This window comes from Neofelis nebulosa, chromosome 7 (assembly GCF_028018385.1).
Source record: "Neofelis nebulosa isolate mNeoNeb1 chromosome 7, mNeoNeb1.pri, whole genome shotgun sequence".
In the NCBI taxonomy this organism is placed as follows: domain Eukaryota; kingdom Metazoa; phylum Chordata; class Mammalia; order Carnivora; family Felidae; genus Neofelis; species Neofelis nebulosa.
This window is the reverse complement of record NC_080788.1, coordinates 143,339,616-143,351,805: the sequence shown is the minus strand read 5'-3', so window position 1 is coordinate 143,351,805 and position 12,190 is coordinate 143,339,616. Positions and strand designations below refer to the sequence as shown.

General features: G+C 51.0%; 1 protein-coding gene across 4 annotated transcripts in view; it reads right to left on the bottom strand.

Moving 5' to 3' along the window:
- The window catches only part of EVL (Enah/Vasp-like), a 151,895-nt gene that overhangs the window by 101,480 nt on the left and 38,225 nt on the right, over window positions 1-12,190 (bottom strand). The window lies entirely within an intron of this gene.

Genomic DNA, 12,190 nt, shown 5'->3' with positions numbered 1-12,190 from the left:
TTCAAACACCCAGATGGAATACAAAACTGTGAATGTGGTCTGGCAACTCTGAAGGTGGAAGGGAGGGTCACCTCCTCTGGAGGGAAAAGTGATACAAGTTTTGGTCCGCTTTTTATTTACTTTGCACGGCTTATATTATTTGGGATTCTCTAGGTTGTGAAAGATACTAATGGAGAAAAATGGAATTTACTGTTCATAGAGTAGAAAACAAAGCACAAGGCTCCTGAACGAGCCCGCCTTCGGCAGCTGAGTGCCTGAAGCAGAAACTTGATGATGCCACGAGAACTCGGGTCTTTGTCCACCACTGAACTCTGTTGCCCTCTCTGTTGGCTTCATCATCACTCTTTCCCCACGTGCTGGCTGCCAATGACTTGTGGCTTTCTTGGTCCTGACAGCTCTCGGTCCCAGAAGAAAAAAACCAAACGGCAGCTTTCCTAACAGTCCTAGCCCGAGGGCCGTGGACTCTTGGATAACAGACGTGCTCCTAAACCAATCATCACGGCCAAGAGACTTGGGCCAGGGGTCGTGTGCCACCGTGAAGTGGGGGTGAGGGGTTAGGCCCGCACAAACCACATGCCAGTCAGACCGCGCGGGAATGGGAAAGCCGGCTCCCCTCTACCCACCCCTTCCTCTCCAAACAGGCTGCCAGCAAAACCCAGTGTCTCTGGAGGAGCTACGGTGCAGCTGGTCCAGCCATAGCGGTCTGAATGGTGATCTGATCTCCTCTCTCTTCTTTTTAATTTCTAGATCTTTGTGCAACAGCTTACCTATTAGAATGATCTTGAACATACATCTGTCTCTTCTGACCAGGAGCTAAAAACAAAGGACTTATTTGAAGCAGGTAGAGAATGGCCTCACACATCTCCACCCCCATCAGGAGGAACCTCACTGGAATGCAAAACTACAGCGAGTTTCTCTCCCTGACAATCCTTGAGAAGAGGAAACATCAAGAGTAATTACATTGAGAGTGTGATGCAGGAGAAATTCCTTTAAAAAACACACACACAGATGGACACATCTGAGGGAATGAGGAGTGTTAAAAAAAAAAAAAAAAACCAACAACAACAAAACCAACACATGCACACTGTTGATTGAAATTTACCATTTTGGAACTGTCCAAAAATCTCTTGCTGCCAGGGACATGTCAGAAAAACACAAAATAAACTGCCGTGGCGGTCCAACTTGGGGTACGACAAAGTGAATGAGAGAAACGTGGTTCCTGACTTTCCAACAGAGTGATTTCCTTAAACTCCCCAAACATAAAAACCAGCAAGAACACAATTTAGAAGGAAAATTCAAGGAAAAAAAAGTATCATTTTTTAAGAAGTTTCACTATATGTCAATTGGATCTTAATAAAACAGAAAGAAAAAAATGTTTCAGTTGTAACATAGCAGTTATAGAACACAAAAGGCAAAATCCACTCATTCATCCAATAACTGCTAATTGTCCTTCAAAGAGCTGGCAGATGCCGTGCTAGGCTTTAGGACACAAGTGAACTGGTAAATAACAAAAACAGCAACTTTGAGTTTCATTGTTTACAAAGGATTTTTACATGCATAATCACACTCCTCCTCACAATGATCCCATTTTACAGATAAGGCAAGTGAGATCCCAAAAGAATCAATTAATGGCCAAGAGGAGCAGGAGGATGAATTCACACTCAAGTGAGACTCTTTAACCTCTTCCACTTATGGATTTTGCCCTGAAGACTCTTTTCTTCACCCCGATTTCTAACTCCCAGTCTCCAAATCTCCTTCCACTGTAGCAGGATCTTCTACAGTGTCGACTAAAAATCAAGCGTCAGGCAATAAAAGTTCCTTCACAAAACACATGTGGGAAACTCAGGGGTCTCCACCACACCCCACTGCGCAGGACTTCTCAGAGCCTTCATGCTACTATGCACGGCCCTTTCCCAGGGAGTCGGTGCCCAGTTTTTCCCAAACAACTGCCCACAGAATCTCTGTTCCCTAGGAAGCCTCCTGTAGGACGAAGATAGCGGTCAAAAGCACTCTCCTCCCGGAGAGAGAGGACCTCAGGTGCAGATGCCAGCCCTGTGTGGTTCCGCTCAGGTTACTGAGCCAGTGTGTGCTGTGGCTTTTGTTATCTGCGAAGCAGGACGAGAACAGCAGCCTTGTCACAGGACTCTGACGAGGACCGTGGTACATGTGTTCATGCGTATAAAGTGCTGATCAGATTACGATGTTCCTACTTCGGGCCCAATAAATGTGATACATTCACTTTTTCAACAAAACAGTACACAAAACAAGTATCACCGGGGTACCTGACCGATCTTCCTTGCTTCACGAGATCAGGGTCGGAGGCAGCTACGAAAGGACAAAATGGGCACTGGCTCACTTCCCAATCAAGCAGATATCTGACCGTGGGAAAGCACTCTGACCTCTCCGAGTCTCGTCAGGTGCTTCTGAGGCGAGATGGGCATGGTAATGGGAAGTGGCAACAAGAGGGCCCGAAATACACGTGTGTGATCTTGTTTGCGTTTGAATCTGGAGGAATCAGAAACGTTCACTTACGGGGCGCCTGGCGGCTCAGTCGGTTGAGCGTCCGTCCAACTCTTGATTTTGGCTCAGGTCGTGATCCCAGGGTCGTGGGATCAAGCCCTGCATCGGGCTGAGTGTGGCGGCTGCTTGGGATTCTCTCTCCCTCTGCCCCTCCCCGGCTCGCGCACGTGCACACGTGCGTGCATTCTCTCTCAAACAAAAAAAGAGAAACATTTCATTTAAGCGTGTAAGGACACCTTAACCATCACAGGCATTTTTATAGCTCAAGTGCTTCTGCAAGTGCCTACAGTTTTGAAACTCCAGCACCTGGCACTTTCAGGCCTTCCTGCAGACCTCCTGCCCGGACCCCTCCTGCCCATTCAAAGCAGGTCCTGCTTACTGGATTCAGTAGCTCTTTGGGAATGGTAGTCACGCCTCCATGCTGCGAAGGGAACAGACGTCGAAAAGGCAGCAAGTGTCCTCTCTCCTGCCATTTCACCTTCTAGGGCCTTTAACAATGATTGGCATGTGGCAGGAGGTTAAAAAAAAATGCTAAAAACAAATAAAGGGTGCTGAGAAGGCACGATGCACCCAACTCTCTGTTCGAGTGTGACAGATGGAACGAAGACAACCGAACGTTCCTTCTGCCTTCAAGTAACCTTCAATCTAGTCAAGAAAATCAGATTGAGAAAACTTAAATATCAGATGACGTGTGACCTACCTCGAGTGCTGTAAGGGAGTTTAGAGAGAACAGAGAAGTTTATGTGAATAAAGAGGTCAGAAAAGGCTTCCTGAGGGAAGTGTGAACAGGGCTGGGTTTCGAAGGACTTCACGGAGAGACAATAAAGGCTTCGAGATGGGGAGGCAAAGTGGTGTGTGCGGATCCGCGACTTAGCCAGGTTCCCTGGGGCAGAAGGAAGGTTCCTGGGGGCTGAGCTTTAAGAGGACATGCAGTCCGGCCACGGAGGGCGCCACGTACAGAAGAAAAGAGGGGCTGGACTGGCAAGAGACTGAGCCGTATTATAATCTGGTCCCCAAAGTAGGACACGTTCCTCTCGGCCCCCATCTTTCTTGAAGCAAGCTGTCCTTAACGTCTTCAGTCAGGGCAGGGATGAACTGATTCCCACTTGCTTCATACCAGGGATCTGATTAGCGTGAACATCCCGGCCAAGACCAGGAAAACACACGACGTCGTCACCTACCTTCCTCTACCTGGGGAATCCCTACCTCCCTCACTCCTTCAGTAGGGCGTAGAGTAACGAACGGATGCAGTCTTTGCTCTATGGCTTTGGAAGTGCTCCAAGTTTCCAACTACAGAAGCATCTTCTCTCCAGGAAAAGGAGTTTCATCGCCGAGTACAAACGCTTCTTTAAGTCAGAGTTTGTTCGATGTCCTGATCACAACAGGCACACGGTTTTACCCATCTCGCTCGAGAAGGCTCTATCTCGACGTAATGCACAGCTTCTGGCTTCTGCACACAGTGAAAGATGGCGGCCAGAGCACAAGTTCTCAACACTCGGGAGGGAGCGCCGGGAGGGACGCCCGTTTCCTGCTCCCGGCTCTTGCCTGGCGCCCCTGGCCCGCCGCCTGCATGCCCGTGGCCAAGAAGTGATCTTCAAAGATGCAGGAGCTTCGAGTTTTCACGTTTCCTCCAGGGCCTCCACAGGCAAAGGCAGGTTGTCTTCGTCTCATCCAGCACTTGTGCCGGTAAAGACGGAGGGAGGCTGGTCTCAAAGAGCATACAGAGCAAGATTAACCCTGGCACTTGGCAGGCTCTGAACTGGCTGACTGGCGTGAAAACGATTCCTCTCGCTCGTGAACGAATACAAATGAACTCCTGAACGCCAAAGCGACTAGCTGTGAGGTTACCGAACCCAAGAAAGGCCTCGAACCAGCAAGGCTTCAGTCCAGACCAAAGGCTGCAGTCTTTACCGGCCACACACATCCAATGCACCTGGACTTACGAGTCTATGGCACATGTAAGCACGTTTCCATATCCGGTGCTCCCAGCTTTCCAAAGCTCCCACACAGCTGTCACCTTACTCTCTCTGAACCACATCTCTGTGAACAAAATGTTATCTCTGTTTTCCAGGTGGACAGCGAAGGTAAGTGAGTGACCCAAAGCAACACAGTATCACAGAGAGAGTTGAGGGTTTCCAGAGTCCCAAGGTCAAGTTCTTCCCGCAAACTCTAACTGGGACTGTGCGTAGGAACAACCGGCAGAGCCTTACGCAATGCACGTACCCAGGTTCCGCGTCTGGACAGCTGGTCTCAGTAGGGCTGAGGTGCAGCCTGGGCCCCCTCTGTTTTGACCTTGATGGGCCCTCCCAGGAGAGAACCATCACATGGAATCCTCGACTTGAGGGCCTTCAGAAGCTTCTCCTGATGTCGGGCAGAACCCCCGGGCCCAAAGGCACCCTGTCCCACGTACAACAGCTGCTGCTCGTTGGAAAGGTGCCCACCACCGTGTCCTTGTCTGTAATCCACTGTGCCCTCCCATGGAAGGGGAGACCCTTGCAGGTCACACATTGCACCTGCCCCGTGCAGCCCACATCAGCTCACCACAGCTCGCTTGGCTGTGGACGAAGTATGTAGACACTGAGGGAGTGTCCGCACGTGGGGTGGGCTCGGGCCGTGCTATCCTAACTGGACAGAAGACACCAGAATCTCGGTCCACCAACTGCAAGGAACCTAATCTCTCAGACCAGCGAATCTGCGAGCCCACAAAGCCGGGGTCCAAGCACTCAGCTGACTAGTCACAGCCTGGTTGGTTCGCGGTGGCACGAGCATTTCAACAACCGGTCATCCTCCAAGGCCTGATTTCTGGCACTCTTGAGTCTGCACTCTCAGGGAGGTGGGGAGTTTTGAGGTTCCCCACTCTTAGTGTGTCAGGCCCCCCTCCCGGCTCGTGTGCAATTTCCAGTCCAGGGTGGGGGGTCTGCCTAAGTGTGTTGCTACCGAAGGGAAATGAAAGAAATTAACTTATTGAGTATCTCCTGAGGCCCCCCGCTAGATGCTTCACGTGAGTAATCTCATTTAATCGACACCATCACTCGGGGAGGCAGGTAATACCCCCGTTTTACAGAGAGGCAAACCAAAGCACAAAGGGCCTAAGTCACTGGCTGGAGGGAGCAAGACTGGTGGGGAAGCAAAGGTGGCGAAGCGCCTCCCCTGAGTGTCGGCACACACACCCTGAAGGGGACAAGGGCCCACCTCTGCAACGCAGTGAACGTCGGGGCAGGGATGTCGCCAATGCCGAGCAAAGGACGGAACAGACTCGGCTGCTCTGGGGAGAAAAAGCTCTTCCCTCGGGTTTCATCAGGCAAAGCGTGGCTGGGGGCACACGCCACACCCCCTCCCACACCTCGGCCCCCAGACTCCTGAGTGGCCCCTGCCTCATCTCCTTTCACCTGAACCCCTCCCCTCTCCCAGACTCACCCAGGGGACACCTCCTCCCGAAGGCTCCCTTCAGTTCTCAGCATGGCAAAACCACATCCTCCTCCTGCCCACGCACCTCACCGGTGTCCCTAAGAATTTATCCTACACTTCAGCGTTTGTCTGTCTTTGGCTACCCCACCCCACGCTTTTGCTGTCGGTTCAGCACCCTCTCAGGACAGTAAATCTCTGCAGGGAGGCCTGAAGATTACACACAGGTCACATACTTGCATCTTCTACTGGGGCTTATGTTTAGTAAATGTTTAGGAAGTGTTTTCTCAATGAACAGTTACCCTACCCGCTAAAGGGCCCTCCTTCCTTCCAAAACATACATACCGAGTCTCAAAACCGACACAGTTAGAGACGCTTTTGCAGGTATCCCAAGGAACCGGCAAGAATCATACGGACCCAGGTTGGTACCCTCTTCCTCATTCCTCTGGGTAATGAGCCCAGTTAACTTCTTTCCTCTAAGTTTTGTTCGCGTGTGTTTAACACAAGAGACTACTAATATGCTAAGCAAGGAGAAATGGGGAATGGAAATCAGGACTGTTTTTACAAAAGTAGCATCTGAGCCAGTTAAATATTGACTGATTAAGCTTCCCCCGATTCCAAAATATAAAATACAAACATTATAGCAAAATTTTGTCATTTATGCACTACTTCTTTCCTCTATGTTACCCTCAAAGTAGCCCTTTTCCTAGAAGTGAAATAACTAAGGCCTAGAGAAATACAGTGACTTGCCCAAGGTCACAGCTTTTAAGTTTACATTCTACAAACTGAAGCCAAGTCTTTGGATCCCAGATCCACAACACTGCCTCTCTTTCAGCAAAACTCAACAATAATCGCAACACTTATTTAATAACGGAGGACAGATTGGTATTTTAAAATACTTCTGCTCTGCCGCCGTAACAGCTACATTATTTCCCAGAATAACATTCGGCTTGTGGCCAGTCAAACTCCAGGCAAGACTGTCAAGTCAATGCAGTCTGGCTGTCCTCCCCACTCCTGCTGTTTTTCTCTCCTTCAACTCTCCACCCTCTGCTCTTTCCACCAACCAGGTGCTCCCACTATCTCCTATTAAAGACCCACACAGCTGTGCATTCTAATAGATCCTGGGGGATCAAAGACCGTGTGATCATAAGCTCCTCGCAGTGAGGGACTGTGACTGATAGAATTCAAATTACTTTAATACCTACCTACAACATCAGTCTCGTAGGCATTTACCAACCCCTCCTAGACTAGAGCTGACAGTGTGCTAAGAGTTGGTAGTGGTGGAGGACGACTAAGATATGCTCCCTGACCTCCAAGAGCTCAAACTGCAGGAGGGCAGGAAGATGTGGAAGGAACACTGTCGTAAATCGCCCCGAGGGCAGCCCTGCAGAGAGACGGGATGTAAGGGCCGAAGGGGTCAGGACAAGGGGTCGGTCCATCCCACCCCAGGTGGGGGTCCTCTATTCTGTTCTCCACTTCCCACAGGCGCGGAGGGGTGCCGAGAGCCAGGCCCCACAACGGGCTCTGGGCCCACTGGAGAGACTCACGAGGGTGTGCCAGCTGGAGGACATGAGGTCCATTCACAGGAGGGCATCCCAGGCACAGACTGTCTGAGGAGATGAACGGAAGTGAAACTGCCTACGCCTCCTTGCTGGGTGCCTTCAGGCAAATTACCCAACCTCTCTGGGTGTCTGTTCTCATTTCTTTCATTCATTTAACAGGTGTTTTTTAGACAGCTACCATTGCAAGGCACTAGGGATACAGCAGTGAACAAAAATAGATTTTTAAAGCCCTACTTTGCAGCACTTAACATTCTGCTAGAGGGAGACAAACAACAAACAAACACAAAATTAAAATCCACAGGAAGTAGATGGTGATATGTGATCCGGGGGAAAAATGGAGCAGAGTAAGGCGGAAAGGGAGTGCCCATTATGGGAGGGGGTATGTTAAAAAGAGAGGTCGAGGCCACAGCTGAGCAGAGACCCCAGGAGATGAGGCAGCAAACCATGCGGGCATCTGGAGGAAGAGGTCGGGAGAGACGGAGTATGGCGGCTGAGCAAGCCCTGTGAGATACCCTCAGAGGGGGGCGCCCACAGCCAGGTGGGAAGCCACTGGAGGGTTCTGAGCTCTGGACTGACATGGCCTGAGTTGATATTTTCCAATGAAAACCAGCTGAAAAACCAGGAGCAGGAGGGCGAGGCACACGGGAAGCTTGGAGGCAGTTACAAGACCACGGCGGTGAGTCGGGTGGGAGACGGTGGCCACGTGGACCAGGCTGGTAGCACCAGAGGCGCCGAGAAGCGTCGGGACTCTGGGCATGCTTTGACGTAGCGCCGACTGGGGTGCCTGGGTGGCTCAGTCGGTTGAGTGACATAGAGCCGACAGAACTCGCCCGGATAGCTCAGGCACGGAGCAGGAGAGAAAGAAAAGGGTCAGGGATGATGGAGCTACCAAAGGAAGGCTGGGCTATGGAAAACTGTAGAAGCAATGGCTCCAGAAAAGATACAAGAAAGGTGTCAGATGTGCTAAGTTTGAGATGCCCGGCAGACTTCCAGGTGGCAGCACAAAGCAAGCAGCTGAATCCACGGGACCAGTCTGGGGAAAGGTCTGGGGGGGAGGTATACGTTTCAGGTTTGTCCACATCCCCGAGCTTCTGTTTTCATTTATGTTACGTGGGTTCCAGTTACCATGGGCGAAGCGACTAGCGGTATCTGGGGAGCAGCAGGGCAACAGCCCCTTCCCCATCGCTGCCCAGCCCAGCCTCCGTCTCCTGTTGATGAGTGTTACCTGCTCACCACAGCGTGAAAGTCGCCGTACCTAAACCCCTGTCTCTTGGGCGGATGACGGGGCCGGGGAGATGAGAGGGGCTAGGCTGGCTTAGGCTCCGGACACCGGGTGGGCTGTGCTGGCTTCCAGACCTCAGGTCTTCCCCGAGACCCCCTCATCTCAACTCATCTCCATATTCCGGTGGAAGAGTGAGGGAAAGAACGACACTTTCCAAGACTGGATATAAACACGGATTAATCAAGAAAGAGCCGGCTGGTGTTTGAACCTCCACGCTCCCAGGACACTTTACTCAACAAAAGAAAATAAAGCAAACAGACTCAGGGTAGTACCTTCCCGTTTTCACGTGACTGACACATTCCAACTATGGATTTTAGATCTTGGAGTTGGCATACCACATTCCTTCTAGAAATAAACCAGGGTAAGCATCAGGAATTCTGAGAAACAGAGGTTTCTGATTTGGGTTCCATTCTCCCTTGTGGGATCACAGAGCCAAAAATCACATTTTAAAATGTTTCTTCTGGGGAGGGGAGGGAACGTGGTCCCTGCTCGGGTTCTGGAAGTGGAAGGGAAGCCAGAGAGGCCTCCGCAAAGCTGTCTCTAGTACTCACTGGTACTCAGAAGGCAGTCGCCGTGGTGTGTAGTGACTGGCAAATGTTTACTAAACCATGAATTCAGTAAACTTCTCACGTAAGAGGTCTTTTTAAAAAGGCAAAAATATAAGGGAAGCGTGTCTACCACAGCAGCCAGCTAGAACAGCTTGCCTGGTGTTGGAACAATACAGTCTTGAAGCCAACGGCAGGCAGAAACTACCCTAACCATCTGGAAAATGCTGGCCCAACCACCCAAGCTCTCAGGATTCTGCAACCCTGCGGGTTTGGCCCCAGCAAATCACTACGATGGTCAGCAGGCTCTGCAGTGAGATCACCCGCAGAGCGGAGCTCTGCCACCCCAGCGGCTGGGGTGTGCTAAGGACACTTCGCGGTTTTCGCAGGAGGTCAGCCGCGGGCTTTTCGACGCGCTCTTCTGAACCAGCGCGCTGAACGGGCACCGTGGCACCAGCACCAGGCCCGCACCGAGCCGGCCTGATCACGTGCCTGTTTTCTCCTTCCTCGTTAAATCCCCTGAAAACGATCGGCGTCGACTGCTTATTGAGGACCTATGGTGCATCAAGCAGTCTTAGGCACAAAGGAGTGAAAGTTAAAAACACAGGACACTGGAAAGCTCTCAGGGAACTCCTCGTGCCTTACTAGGGAGTAACGTGTCCCCTGACGCACAGAGCAAGTCCACGTCCTCTCATTTGCTTCCAACGGCGTCACAGACTTTCTTAGAGAAAATTCCCACAGAAGATGATGACGATAAAAGGCGAAGAGCCCTGCCAGGTCCACACAGGCCGTACGTGGCGGAAACTGGGTTATAAACTCGGTTTCGCCCCTCCCCAGGAGGAGGGGCCGCTGTGACGATCATGGCCACGGGTTAATCTCCCAGGAGCACGCCCGCCTCGGGTCCACCTGCCTGACTGGACATGCGGCTTCCGGCTCCGGGCTTCTTTCCTACCTGGACCTCCTCGCCTTTGCCTCAGATGTCCCATCTCCATAAGGGCAGTCTGCCTGCTTCCCCCAAGCCGACGGTTCTGAGGGTCTGCTTCCCAGGCCTACAGCATCGCCGTCACCTGGGAACTTACTAGAAATGCAGATCCCCAAGCCCAGCCCAGACCTACCAGACCCGAGCTTCTGGGAGGGGGGGCCCAGCAATCCAGGTTTTCACGGGCCCTCCAGGGGTCTCCACTGCAGGCTACAGCCTGAGCACCACCCTGACCGGAGCTACAAAGCTAACAAGCTCCTCTAAAGTGCCTGTGTTGCCCCACCATGATCACTCAGCCCCACACAAAGCCCGTGACTAAAGAAGGCGGCCAACTGTCCAGTATGGGCAGCGGTCACAAAACGCAGTCACACCCAGAAAAGTTCTTTGCGGCCAGCTTAAGCGAAGCCAGACACACAGGTAATAGACCCCCCCCCCCCCCCTTCTGGTCTACTTTCCACACACGGCCCCACCTTGTCAGTCCAGCAGCACACTGGCCCTCAACGTGACCCCATTCCAACTGCTCAGACCCAGCTTTTGGGCTGGGAGCTGACCCAAGGGGACAAGGCTTGTTGATACATATGCCTCTTCCCTAACTAGGAAACGAGGTGACCGGCTCCAAGCTCTGTTCAAGGCGACGGTTAGCTAAGGCTTACTCCATCCCGAATAGATGCTAACAGTAAGATACGAACCTCACAGCTGTACTACTTTCTACACTCTCCCAAACTCCTCCGTAAATCTCAGAAGGATCAGAAAAGCTAACCTGCCAACGGGGATTAGAACCCGGGACTCCGAATTCATCGTCTATGGACCTATCTACTGTAACACGTCAAGCATAAAACAAATTCTTGTGAGTTATCTAATGGAGCTACCATAAAACAGTAAGTTCTGGTCCCCGTGTAAGGGCACAGGCCCCACGTCCCCAGAGCATGTTGCCACATGGAAAGAATATCCTTTTCACCAGCCCAGGCCACTAGAAATAATGCAGAGACACTCTCTTAAACAAAGGAGAACTTCCTAGATCCAAAGCTCCAAGTTTATAGAAAGGGCGGGGACACCCTTTCCAGCCCTGCTTTTCTTCCTACAGATCTGATGATCCTCTCATCTACTCTCTTGATTCTGATTAAAAGGTCTCTAAATTTCCTCTTACAAACAACGAAAGGTGGTTATTCTGTTATCGTTTTAATGTCTATCGCCGCAACCTTCCGGAGGGAACAAAAAAGGCCTGTAGAAACGGAACTGGGGTTCCCACACAATCACCCCCCTCGCCCATCGATATGGTATTTACGCTCAGTTCTAAAATACGCTGTAATTCCATTTGAGAAATGAGAGCCTGCCGGAGGTTAGGGACAGACACACACACACACACACACACACACACACACACACACACTGTCTTCTGTATGTTCCAAAAGGTGGAAATATACACACGAATGGTCAGATAACCCTCCCATTCTGCCTCCTTTATTCTCATTTCTTAGAAACTACCTCTGTTGGAACATCCCTTCCCATGTTCATACCCAGGGACAGATCCTCAGAGAAGAGAAGGAATGAGATTCACAAAAGACTCATTTGGAGCATTGATAATTACAGCAGCCGAAAAGCTTCTGAAAGCAGAGAAGGACCCTGCTAACAAAACATCATCAGAGCACTTCCCAGAAAACTGCCCAAGCACGAGATTACTATTAACAATGAGGAGGGAAATCAGAGCCAAAATCAAGCCTCAACTAAGCAGACAGACTTGCAGGATTTTCCATCTTTGCTGCTACCATGGGCATTTTTTTAAAAGAGCAGTGGACTCCATGAGTTTGACAAAGGAAGAAAAACAAAAGAGAGCGAGAGACTCATTCTGGATAGAGTTGCTATGCTGCATTCATAACTCTACACCACCCACAGCAGC